Source organism: Vicugna pacos, chromosome 17 (assembly GCF_048564905.1).
Source record: "Vicugna pacos chromosome 17, VicPac4, whole genome shotgun sequence".
Lineage (NCBI taxonomy): Eukaryota > Metazoa > Chordata > Mammalia > Artiodactyla > Camelidae > Vicugna > Vicugna pacos.
The window spans coordinates 29,757,137-29,771,208 of NC_133003.1; the positions used below are offsets into that span (position 1 = coordinate 29,757,137).

General features: G+C 40.9%; 1 protein-coding gene across 8 annotated transcripts in view; it reads right to left on the reverse strand.

The window, feature by feature from the left end:
• Positions 1–14,072, reverse strand: part of FHIT (fragile histidine triad diadenosine triphosphatase) — a 1,244,593-nt gene that overhangs the window by 270,246 nt on the left and 960,275 nt on the right. The gene's annotated exons all lie outside the window — the stretch shown is intronic.

Genomic DNA, 14,072 nt, shown 5'->3' on the forward strand with positions numbered 1-14,072 from the left:
CACCAGTCAGATCAGATAGGCCTCCTTTTAACTTAATTACCCACTGAAATGCCTTATTTTCAAATACGGTCATCTTCAGACATACTGAAGGTTAGGGATTCAACATACATTTGCAGGGAACACAATTTAGCCTTGAGCAGCATGTGTGTTACAGTGCTGATCAGAACACAGAGCAGTGAGGGAAGGGCAGCACTGCCCTCTGGCCTGGGAGGGCTTAATTATATAGGACCTCATTCTGGATTTTCTACATTGAACATGATGTTTAGAAACTATGTTTATCAGAAGAATGAAGGGCCTTCAGGCAAATCTTCTCTAATCTTTTTTTTTTTTTTTAAATAGTGATGTCCTCTGATGGCATTAACTGTGTCTGGGAGTTCCCATTATGATTCAGTTTGCTGTTTTAAAAGGAACATCAACTGGGTTATTGGAAAATGTGATCATGAAACCATAATTCTGCATTAAGATTCCAATTCTGTCATGGTTTTGAGCAGAGCTAGTTCTCACTGCTTTTAAAAAATTTTTTTTTTTCTACAGACTTTTTTTTTTTGGCGTTTTAAGTTTACATCAAAGTTAAGAGGAAGATACAGAGATTTCCCAAATCCCCCTCATCTCCACACATGTGTAGACTTCCCCGTTATCAGTGTCACCCCTCAGAGTGGCACAGCTACTACCAGGGAGGGATGTACACTGACACGGCATAACCATCCACAGCCCGGAGTTCTCCTTAAGGTTCACTCCTGCTGTTGTACGTTCTGTGGGTTTGGGCAGATGTAGGATGACATACAGCCACTGTTACAAGATCATACGGAGCACCTTCACTGCCCTGAAAAATCCTCCATGCTCCACCTACTCATCTCTTCTGCTACCCCTGCCAACCACCGATCTTTGTACTGTCCCCATAGTTTTGCCTTTTCTAGGATGTCACATAGTTGGAATCAAACAGAATATGCAGTCTTTCTGGACTGGCTTCTTTTACCTAGTGATATGCATTTAAAGTTCCTCCACGTCTTTTCATGGCTCATTTCCTTTTAGCACTGAATAATGCCCCACCGTCTGGATGTACTACTCAAGGCTTTGTTTCAACTCCAGGTGCCCAGAACTGAATTGGGTAAGCTCCCTGACCCACAGCACACCCACAGTCTGGAACTCCCCTAGACATCACTTACATTTTCCCTTTTCATCCCTCCCTGATGCTACCTCTGTAGATACAGGTAAATTCTCAAATACTTCCCTTGTATTTCATTACATATATGTGTTTTTGCAATAATAATAATAATAATAATAATTAATAATAATAATAATATACTGATTTTTTTTGGTATGTTCAACTTATTTACTAAACATCTCACTCTTATTCCTTTCTCCTCCACCATTATATTCTGAAAAGCACCTAAATATTACAGGTAGCTCCCTGTCTGTGCAATTCAATTACAGCAGCCATTACTCATATGTGGCTACTGAGCATTTAAAATGTGGCAAATGCAAATGAGAAACTGAATTCTTAATCTTAATTCATTTACATTTAAAAATTGTTATTCTAGCCAATGATTGCAACACTTTTAAGTGTTTTTTGGAACACTCTAAGGGTGTAAATCTATTTGTTTTTAGCTCTACCTTTTCTGAAACCTAAATATGGAAATGAGGATCAAGTATTTCCAATGAAAATTGAGCATCTGACTGAGATGGGTTATAAGTGTAAAATACACACCTGATTCTAAAAACTTAGTACAAAAAATTAAAAATCCCTCATTGATAATTTTATATTGATATGCTGACATGATAATTCTGGATCTATTGGCTTGAAAAAAAATGTAACATTAAAATTCATCTCACCTCTTCCTTTGCACTTTTTTGATGTGGCTCCCAAAGAACTTCAAATAACACATGTGGTTCACATTAAATTTCTATGTGACCCTGCTGCTCTAGGTTTTAATTTCCCTTGACCACTTCACGGTATTTTTTCATAAGCATAAACCACAATTTTACTTCCCCATCCCCCTATCAGCAAGCAGACAGGTTGCTTCTAATTCTTTGCCAGACCCTAAACAACCCCCGAAATCCCCATTTTCATGTATCCCCACTGACATATATTATTTGACTCCAATTTTTTTTAACCAACATAGTGACTAGAGTAATGTCTCTCATTTTAATAGTCATGTTTCCAAATACTAATGAGACTGAACATCACTTTCAGAAACATATTAGCCATTCAAGGTTCCCCTCTGTAAAATGCCAATTTATAGCCTTTGGCATTCAAACTTTTGTTTACTAATTAGCAAAAGTTAAAAAAAAAAAGTATATACACGATATAAATCTCCTGTTAGCTTTAATAAATATTTTTAATATTTTTCTGTGTGTCCTCTGTTAATTTTTTCCATGACTACCTTCACTGAACATAAGTCTTCACTTATGACTTAATTAAATTTCTCAAGTTTTAGCTCCACTATTTTAAGAAATTCTACAATAGTGTGAAATTGTAAAGAAATTTCTTATCTTTTCCATTTCCCTTCTTTAATATTTAGATCTTTAGTTCATCATGAATGTCTACAGCACTCAGATCAGATAGTTCTCAACAATTCTGCCTGGAGTCAGGTGCTTCCCCTTTGAGAATCTGATCAAAGCTCGAGACTCTCTCACTAGAAGGAAACACAGGCATATGACACTGTGCACATGATCCCAGTGAGTTTTCAGTCCTCTACCCCTCTACCCTTTACACAGAGCGTCCTGCGATCCACGGAATCCAGGTTCACCATCCTCATGTCTTATCGACTCTATCTTTTCTAATACCTCACTGTCTTCCCTGTGGCTTTGTTCACTATCGACATTCTGGGTTATCTCTTATTCTCAACTGGTTTATGAGCTCCTTAAGGGCAGAGACCTAGACTCAGATACTGCCAAGAGTTTTCAGAGTCCCTGACAGCAGGAAGTGCTCAATATATGAGCCCCTTAGCAGTTGGTATCTCAGAAACTGGACTCAGAGGAGATTGGCTGATGAACGTGACAGTTACTCTGAAGAGACTTTGCAGTTAATTCACCCATCCACTGAGCCACACCCTAGGCTAGGACACCAATGCTGACGAAAAAGATACAGTCTACACCCTCAGAGGGCTCCTGGTCTAGCAGGGCAGCCAGAGGAGAGGCAGTCATGACACAGGGCATAAATGCTCTGCTGAAGGAAGGAGGGTGGCTCTGGGACTGCTTAGGAGGAGGCCACCTAAGGAGGTGTGTGTGAGTGGGGAAGGATGGCTTTCTCAGGAGGAGCCACATTTAGGCTGAGACCCAGTAGAGGGGCAGAAGGTGGGCAGATCACCTAAGAAGAGTAGGGAGGAAAGGAGGGACTCCTGGAAACCATTCTGTATTTAATACTGTGAACCAGCTAGAGCACTCTTTCTGCCACTTCTGGAAAACAGAAAAGTAGCAGGCTGAATATTCAGCAAGGAAACCAAGCTGACTGATCTTTCATACACACAAATCAGATCACACTCTTCCCCTCTTTCTAGGGTTGCCAGACAAAATACAGGGCATCCAGTTAAAGTAGCCTCTGAGATTAATGATGGATACTTTTTCTTTCTAGTTTCATTATATCCCATGGGATATCTGAGTTACACTTCTATGAAGAAAGCATGTTATTTATTAGACAGTCAAATTTAACTGGGAGTCCTGTGTTTTCATTTGCTCAATCTGCCAACCTAAAGCGCTTAAAATTTCACAAAATACAGTCCTCACGTGATGTGGACCTCAATAATCATCCTCTTATTCCCAGTCTCATCGTAGTCCACCCTGTCTTGCTCCCCATGCTCCGGTCACACTGACCTTCTGGGAGGATGAGAACATGCCAAGCTCCTCCCCACCTCACCGCCTTGGCTGCCATCTTTTCTCTCTGCTTGGAAGGCTCTTCCCCTTTGTTCTTAGCATGGCTGGTCCCTTCTCATCTTGCAGCTAGCAGTTTAGATAACATCTCCTAGAGAGGTCTTCCCTAACCACACCATTTCAAGCAGGCTATCCCAATCACTTCCTCTCCTTTCTGTATTTACATATGCCAGCTAATAATAATAATAACAACAACAATAATAATTTTAAAATAAAATATTAAACTTAAATATAATATTATACTTAAATATTATTATTTTTTAAACTTTTTCTTTAACTGTCTCCATCCTATGTCGGGGACCTCTTTTGCCCTTGTGTATCCCAAGCATCTAGCAACCTGCCTGCCATGTGCAAGGTGCCCAACAATTCCTTATCAAATAAGAGAATATCTTCCTTGGTGATCAAGGGAAAACACACAGCCCGCAGAGGGAAGATGAGTGGACGACAAGGATGGAGGATGGTCAAGGCCCTATTAACTTTAATGCCTGAGGAAAGATAGCTCCAGGTAAATAAAAAGTTGGGGAGAAATCAAGCCCACGATTTGATAACACTCCCCAATCCTTTTCCTTTCTTACGAGTCCTATCAGGGACTTAGGCTGTGTCTGTTCGGCCTTCTTCACCTCTTCCTACTGTAACCCCCTCCCTTCACCTCCTTCACCTCCTTCAAACAGTCCTTTCCTAATGTCACTTGATATGATGCTCACAGGACAAAAAACTCCAAAGATAGGGGAAAAGTTTTCTTAGAAACATATATACACATATATACATATACAATTAAATATTTTCTTTCAACATACTTCTTAGGATAAATGTATCCACAGTCCTGCTCAGTCCTGCTCGAGTTAGGCATTTTGTGTATGTGAATCAGGAAGCATGTACATTGTAGTCTTCTAAGATTATTCTGAGGGGGGGAAAAACACCCACATGCATTTATTGAGAGAATAAATGTAACGACTTTGTTTAATCAATGAAAAATTTTTATAAATACAAGTTATTGCAAGTAGAAAAATCAGTTCAACTTGCTAATAACTCTACATATGAGTTCTTTAGCTTTTCAATAATAAAATTTACAAAAGTTTTGGATTAGATTCAAATTCTTTTGGAACCAAATGACAAGTTTGCAATTATTGGGAAGAAATAGGAACAGACAAAAGCAAAAGAAGGAGAGTTGCATGGTGTAACATCACTTTGAATTACAAAGTTAAAAAAAAAATCTAACATAGTACCTAGAAAATACTTTCTACGTACCTAGAAAATACTTTCTACGTGTGTGAGATAAATCCAAGTGCCAAGGTCAGGCAAGAAAAAAAACCACAAGGTTTCTCCTGCCAAGTAAACAAAAGAACAAATGTAAATGCATCTTAGAATCCTGTCACCAGTGGATGTTGGTCTGATATACCCACCCCTGGTCCCCCAGCCAACACTGCACATGGGCATCCTGGTTTTGAAATTACTGGGAACCCTACCATAATGATGGAGCAAGGAAGTCCATTCAGAATCTTGACAGCTGTACAACACTTTCCCTTAAGATAACACTGAGTAATTGACATCAAGACTTTTGCCTAACCTGTTTACTACTAATACCAAGACCAGCACTGACTGAGCTCTTCCTAGGCGTCAGGTGCTTGCTGAGCACAGGACAGGAGTCTGCGAGTTCGACCTTATATTCTTTGTTCTTATGACAGTGGTAGCTGTAGTTATTTGTGTCTTCAGATCTCTTTGTACAGTAAGTCTTGACATAAAAAGGTTCAATTTCATCCTTGGCCTCCCCAGCAATATTTCATCACCTCTCACTAGTGAGAAATGAATTTTTTTTTAAATTACAGAACCATTGAAATGAGAACAGATGCCTTTGCTGCACGTTCCAAATTCTCACTGAAGGTAACACTTATGCTTGTGTGTGTGTGTGTCTTTGATCAGAGAGGACACTTGCCCATCACAGGAAGAATTAAAAAACATCATGTCACAATGTGATTGTCTATAGATGGAAAAAGAATAGCCACCCCATCCCCCTCCCCATGCCAGAGTACAGCATCCTCTCTTTGTGCTCTCCCTGAAACAGCTTTCTCACGTGGGGATTGAGGCAGTCTTGACCATGCGGGTCCTCTCTCTCCCCTTGACACTGAGAGGCTCCAACCCACCATCACGGTTTTGCAGAAGGCATTTCACTGTCAGCTCCTGCTTGCATCACAGGGAAGTGACATCTCAAATGGGCCTCTCCTTGTCACTTTCCCTGTACTTTGGCACACACAACACGCCTGTCAAACATGATCCTGCACACACAAGGCTTCAAGGATAAGAAAAAGTAAATAAATAGCCACTTGACTTATGAAAGACCCTAACTAGAAAAGGCAAAGAAGTGTCAGCTGAGAAATTCATGGTGATAAGCTTTCTTCTTTTTTTGAATTCTCAGCTTTATTCCTGAGCTTCCAGACCAGTTTCTATGTCCTAAAGATGGTGGTGCACAGAGCTCGTGTTCTGTGACATTTGCCCCAAGAAAAAGTGTACTGCAAGCTGGGAGAATGAAAGAAGAGAGAAAACCAACATTTTCTGGGCACTGGTTATATGGTAAACACTGTGCAAAACACTGAAAAGTTCTTTGATCTTATTTAATCTTGGGAATCAACCTGTTGGAGAGTCAGGCTTATCGTCATTTTACAGGGAAGCAGATTTCAGCTCAGAGAGGTTAAATGACTTGCCAAATGTCACACAGCTCTGAGGAACAGGAAGCGTAACTTAGATCTGATTCCAAAACTTACACTCAACCTCAAGCATCACAAAACCTCTCTACGCAGCTTCAAAGACACTGAAGAAGGGTTCCTGAGGACTCCCTGAGCGTGCGAAATCAGCCAGATGACAGGGATATGCTGGATACCATCCAGCCATTTAATAAGAAACATGAGCTTTCAGATGTGCAAAGAGCCATTCCACACACAACCAAATCTCATTCACATCCTCCAAAAACAACTCGTGACTAGCCCCCTTCTTCAGGAAGATACCCGAGAACACACCTCTGTAAGCACCCACAGCATTCTGTAATCTCCGTGCGCAGGGTTTCTACAGTAGCGCGGGGTGAAAAGTCAGCATGCAACATTTCTGCTTTAACTTCTCTGAGTTCAACTTGTCTGTAACTCTTCCGAGACCCACGGAGAGAATGGATTCTACAGAGGATCTCCCCTAGAAATTCTGGAGTCGATGAGAAAGCTCAGGTTGCTTCAAGATGTATTACTTTTGATTTACTTGGAACTAAAAGATTTTCTGCCTAAAGGTAACCATTTAATAAACTGGAGCTGGGGGAAGAGAGGAGGAAATGGTACCCAGTTTCGACTACTTCAATCACCTCATCCCCATTCTATTATTTGCAGGAAGTCCTTTTACAAAAACTCCTCTGCACTCCTGACTCTGCAGCAAGCTTGGATGCGCCCAAACGACCCGCAGTTAGATTCCGAGCATGCACCTGTGATCGGAGCACGTTAACAGAGGAGGGGGTGTGTTTTGCTCAGTTGTCCTTCCAGCCGTCTCCCTTGCCAGCTGCTTGAAATGGGGCCGCGACGGTCTCCATGTCATGCAGATTTTACACCCTGATACCAGGAAAGCATAAGCACTTCTCAAAGAGTCTTTGCTGGCTTGGCAGGAGGACAGAAATCGCTTTTCATCAAAATGAAAAAGATTTTTTCATGGAAAGCAGCAAAAGCTTTTTGGAAGAGGGGCAGACACTTTTATCTGAGACGAGGTGTTTTCAACATGGCAGATGGAAAGGCATGTTTTCTTTCTCCCCCGAGATCCCGGCCCACAGAGCCGGCCGGCCCCTGCCAGTTCCTGATGCCAGGAGTGGAAAAATCCCAGCGGCCGCTCTTACCAGTCTGAGGGTCTTAAATCCGCATCCTGGGCACCGGGGCCCTATGTTATTCCTTCCCTAAACCATAAGCGAAACACACTCACTAGTAGGTACCTCTTTATTCTTGTCACGGATGGGAATTTCTGGGAGTGAGAGTCACTTTCTGAACACCTACTGTGTGCCAGGCCAAGCATAGCCTATGCATCATCTCATATAAACATCACCAGAAACCTTTAAGACGTCTTATTACGTCCAGAGGGAAGATGACAAAGAAGAGGTTCAGAAGAGTCAAAGGTCATGCTACAAGTAAGCAGAAAATGAGAAGAATTCAGCGTATGGCCCCTGCCCGATCTGTTGCTTCTGTGTCTTCCCACGCCACCAAGCTGTTTTGCTGTCCCTTTCGTGCCCTAGAGAGCCTGGTTTAAAAATGCCATCCCTTGGATAAGCAAATTGTGTGTGTTTGTGTATGTGTATGTGTATGTGTATGTGTGTGGGGGGGGGCAATGGAACATAATCCAGCCTTCAATAGAAGTCAAATTCTGGCACGTGCTGCATCAGGAAATCTTGAAAACACTATGCAAACTCAGATCAGCTCAACATAAAAAGGACAAATAGTGTATAGTTTCACTTTCATGGGGTATCTAGAGTACATTCAGAGACACAGAAAATACTACAGAAGTTACCAGTGGCCAGCAGGAGGAAGAAATGTGGAGTTACTACTTAATGGGTGCACAGTTTCTGTTTGGAATGATAAAAATTTCTGTAAGTGGACAGAGGTGATGGTTGCACGACAATGTCTTCACATGGTCAATGCCACCCCTGAATTACACACTTAAAAATGCCTCAGCAAAATTTACATTATATGTATTTTACCACGATAAAAATAACAATATTTCCTGCTTTTACCTTTTATAGAAACCACATCTGCCTTTTTTCCCCAAAGCTCCATCTTGGAATTACCTCTTGTCAATGGTAAAAAGACATAAAAGCTTATTGACCTCAGATACATACTCTAACCCATTGAGAGTGGCTGCTAAGAACCCAGTGTTAAGAAGGATTCTGAGGATGTTTCCAAGTACAAAAGAGACAAACATCGTGGCTGATTTGTAAAGTCCTCTCACAATGACACACAAAAATGTTGGATAAAATACAACAAAACATTTTTAATTGCTCCTGGAAATATGAATTGGGAGGCATAGCCCAAGTGCCTAGGTTATGGCATAGAGAGACCATGATGGTGTAGTACAAGCTGAACTTCCTAAGGAACTGAAACCAAGTAAGCAAGCAAACCTACGTGCTCATAAAGTTGAAAAGATCAGAGATTTTCTGTAACCATGAAGTTCATGAGTGAGGGCTGCCTAGAGCTTACTCACTACCTGTTGTTTTCTCCTGCCAGTGCAAGATTCCACGCAGCCTTGCAATCAATCTCCCTTCCCTTTATGGAACTTGGGTATCTATTCCTTAAACCTAAAATAGTCTAACTTCAACAGGGCCTCAGAAGGTAGTGGTCATATAACGTGTCATCCGCGGAGAGCAATTTCAGTTCACAGGCATTTTACTCTGCTCCATGAGATTTCTGTGCTTTGACAGACAACATGCTCAGATGCACAGGGAAAAATGGGTAGTTGTCCAATTTCTTATTATTGCTAGAAATATGGCAATAGGAAAGCGGTATTCTTAACCCTGGGGAACCTCTAAAACTTGTGTGTAAAGCATAAACAAAAATAAAGAACACACTATCATTAGCCTTAAAAAATAAAATGTGTGCTGAAATCCATCCTCATGTTACCAGAAAAAAATGTTTCTCTGTAAAGAAAGAAATTCTTCAACTTAAAAGTCAACTTTTCAGCTCTCTAAAAATCAAATTAAAATGACTTGAGATTACAGGATGAATACTTGGGGACTAACTAAGGATCAGTAAATCCTGTGTTATTGATTGCTTGGAGAAAATTCGCTTTTTAAATATGCATCATATAACATAGTCTTTATTTCTAATAACATTCCCCAAATCCTGCCAACGTGTGGTTTATGGAATGACTAATCTTTTGCATTAACTACTTTATATGTCAGAAATACTGGAGTGCACATTAATTGTTCATGGTAAACTATTTGGTATAGTTTCCCTGTAAAGAATTCTACCTATTTTGAATAAGTTACATGAAAACTGCTGCACATTTGGAATAAAGTAGCTTATGAGGAGAAAAATGATGTTTTGAATTACAAGGAATCAATGCATGGTTGTCTTAGTCATTTTCAAATTTAAAGAATGCATAACCACTTTTTGTCCCCAGTGGGATACAAAAAAAAAATCAATTCCTTTGGTCTTTTTGTTTTCCTTTTTGTTTAAACTAGAGACTATGTGTTGACTTTAATCATAAAGAAGAATCTTGTTGTGATTTTCTCTATCGGTTACTCCTTGGAAAAATGCACTGCGGCAAACCGATTTAGAATCTCAGAAATAAAAATGCTTTTCATTTTTCAAGTTGCAGATGAAGGTGGGCTGAAGGTACGAAGGAGCTAAGATCTGGGTGTATGAGAGCTTCTACCTCTGAATTCAGGGAAAGGTTTTTTCTCGTGGTGGTGGAAATCAAGGGGCTAGCTATTAGTCAGCACACACAACATGGAAGTGTGAGCTGTCCTGCATCACTCAGATCACAGTCCCATTAAAAACTTGTCCCTTTCAAGGATGCAAATAACAGGAGGAGGAGAGAGTGCCAGAGTCAGACATTCTATACTAAGAGCCCAGTGGATTCCCATCTTTCATCTAAGAAACTTCAATGGGTGAAGAGCAGATCCGAGATGTTACTCAGTCAAAGGACCGAGGCAAGATCACAGGGAGACTCTGGAACGTGGTGATGATCCTGGGCCCTGCCCTCCAGCCTTGAGTCCCCATCACAAGGCTCCTCTACAAACCCCTCTGAGTTTCCCCCTGGTTTGAGTCTTTTCGCTGAAGAGCTGGTTGGTGACAACCAGGTATCTGACTAAGCTCGCTTTCCTTTTTCATGCTCTTCCAAGAACCGTAGGTTTTTCACATTCCAAAATAAAATGCAAACTGAGAGCATTTTGTATTTTTGCATTTCGATTCCCTGTTTTGTCAGTGAGTAATTATAGCAAATAAAATATTGCAGCTGAATGTAAATTGTTAGGCAACCGGATCACACCAGGATATTTTTCTTCCACAAGTTTTACATCATAGCATGTTAAATATTAAAATATTGCCAGTCAAGTAAACAGAGAGGGTTCTTTCCTCCAAGCATTAATTTTAAACAAACATTTCACTGTTATTCAGATCAGATGCTAGGAAACAAATGATGTTTTCTTTTAAAGAAGGTGACTATACCTTCTGGAGGGAAAGAAGACAGGAGAATCATAAAGAAATAATGGCATTTTTGACACCAGAGAAGGATTTCAACCAGAAGAACAGGAGAGAATTCAAGTGTAGGAGAGAAAGAGAAAGACTTACAAAGGGGAATTTGGAAAAGAGCAAGAAACAAAAAAGATTGATTAATCCTTAGAAGAAAAAAAAATGAAGAAAAGTCTCATGTCAGAACATAGAAATCTGACTCAAAGTAAGGCAAGCAGGAAAGAAATCTAACTTCTCTAATACAATGAATTTCTGTATGTTTTGGTTGTTACCAAGAAGGTAGAAGGAAAAAGAATTTTCAGATCTCTGAAAGATTACTAATCGATAAAACTCCAATCAATAAGTATGGATGGAACACCTAATGTATTCTCAACAACCAACCAGAAAATTAGATTTGCTCTTCTCCAGAGACACGTCAGCATGGGGTTAAGAAAAGGAAGCAAGGAAACAATGAACAGTGAGAATGCGCCTGTATTTCACACCGTGAATCCACAAAACACGTACCTCGCAATCCAGCGATATGGGCCACGAAGATTAAGTTATAGTTCTGGTCATAACAATACCATTTTCTGAGCACCCCCTGCTTTCTAAGTCCTGGACTAGATGCCCGATATTTATGATTTCCAACGCTTAAAACAATCCGTTAAGAACTATCCTCTGCAGATTACTGAAGAAAATTAGGTTCAAAAGTTAAGTCGCTTGTGTTACACAGAAAGTAAACAGTAGGGCTTGAATTTAACCCCAGTTCTCCCTTTCTCCAGAAGTCACTCTCTGTCTTCTGCTGAAGTGCTGGATGTAACCTGGGAAAGCCTCCCTCTGCTAATCCTTACAGCCCAATAACAGCCAGTTAAACAGAAACAGCAATAAACAGAAAAGCCACGTGGGGAAGTTTCCTTGTAAGGGAGATGCTCCCAATCTGATTAAAGGAATGAGATTGTAATTAATGATGGGGAGGCATCTTTTTCCCCCTCCTTTAAAAATTTCTTTGGTAGAACATATATTTGCTTGAAAGACAAGCCCTTTCGACCACTTAGATGTGAGGACTGAAGGGCATGGATGTTGGTGGTCAGCAAGTCCTCACCGAGGAGGGAAAACGCCAAAGAGGCCAGGGAGCCAGGAAGAGGCCAGGAAGAGGTGAGCGGACCTCACATCTCTCCCAGTTGGCCACTAAGCTTCTGAAAGAGGCCCAGGGAGAGGACTGTGATGGATAAATGTGTACAATCTGCCCCTCGTGTTGAGTGGGACAAAACATCTATGACACGTGGACAGAGGAATGTGGGAAATTCACAGAAGGTGGCGAGAAACCTTTAAATTCTCATAGACTGTGAAACTGCGGGTCTGGGCCGGTCGTAGGTGAGGCCCCCACCGACATATGGAATACCAGATTGCTTTCCTGGCAATAAGGTAATTTTGTGGACAGTTAATAGATGAGATAGTGATAATGATCTCACATTTGGGGAAAGTAATATAACCCAGATACGTGACCATACCTTAAGAGATTTCTCTAATTAAAAATAGAGTCCAGCCCAATTCATGTTAGTTGAGAAGAGGCAGAACACTGACTCCCTGTGTTCATTGCAACTCACTGGCCTCCCTTCTTCTCTGAAAAGCACTAGAAGCAAAAAAGCCCAGAGGGATGGCTAAATAAAACCAAGCTAACAGACAGAGCACTCAATTTTTTTTTTCAGAAAGCTATTCAAAGACAAGCAAATGACACTGGGGGAAAGAACAGGAGGTACTTTAACCGGTTGTTAAAGGGGAGAATTTGGTGCAAGCTTTCCTGGACGTTGGACATTTGGCAATTTCCAACAAGAATGACAAACTGATATACCCTTTAACCCAGCATATTCACTAAGACTTTTCCCTACAGATAGACTTACAAGAATATGCAAGAATAACGCATACGAATTTTTTTTGTAACACTGTATACAAAGCCAAAAAAACTGGAAAGAACCTATACGCCGTCAGTTGGGTTGAATGTATTTTGGTTCATCAACAAAAGCAGTATGTACAGTTGTTCAGAGCAACGAGGTAGGTCTGCTCTTCAAGGCACAGTATAATGTGAAAGATCAAGGTGTGATGAATGTATATAAAATCATGCCGTCTCAACGAAGTTCTAAAAGGCTCTGTCCATATCCCTTTGATTCTACGTCAATATTGGTATAATTTATTCTTGTGAAAATTTATAGAAGAAGCTTCAGGATGGTAATACTTGGAGGAGAAGAGGCCAGCACATCAAAGCACGGAAGCAAAAGAGACTTTCACTTTTCCTCTTAAAGCTTTGCTTTCTGCTTGGAGTTTTATTATGTGCATGTGCTATTTTGTCTGAGATAAGCAAGTCATATCAGTGGAACATGAAAGTATGGGGGACAAGGTTAGACAGCGGACCACCCATAAAACAGGGCCCTAGAGCTGTTGTAGCTACAGCTGACGTGAGTTCACAAAGTGGACGTGCGGCAAAGCAAACGTACACGCACACACGCACACGGACTGTGAGAATGCAGGAGATCCCTGTGAGGACAAAGCATGTTTACCATTTGCGAAGAGTTCCAACTTTAGTTTATATTTGCATTTACTTCTCTTGTGCTTTACGCAACTCCACAGTCATCGATCACCTAATACCCTGACAGACACTACGTCAGGTACCTCACGTGCATCACCTCACTTACTTCTCACTGAAAAAGCCATTGGTTAAGATTGTGATCTTTCCCTTGCACATGGAGAAACTGGCACTTAGAGATCAGGTAACTTTCTCAAAGTCACAGACCCAGCAAGTGGCAGAAGTGGGATTCAACTGTAAGTGCAGCCGGCCTCAAGGCCAGGAGAGCACAGTGCACTCATTCCTGGTTCCAGTCTGGTCCTTTCTGCTGCGACTCTGCAGTCAAACACAGGTCAGGGAGAAAGCACTCAGTCTGCAGATGAGAGGACTTTCCAAACCCAAACTCGGAAGTTTTGAAAAATGAGAATCATGAAAACATGTGGATTGTACATACAGCCAGG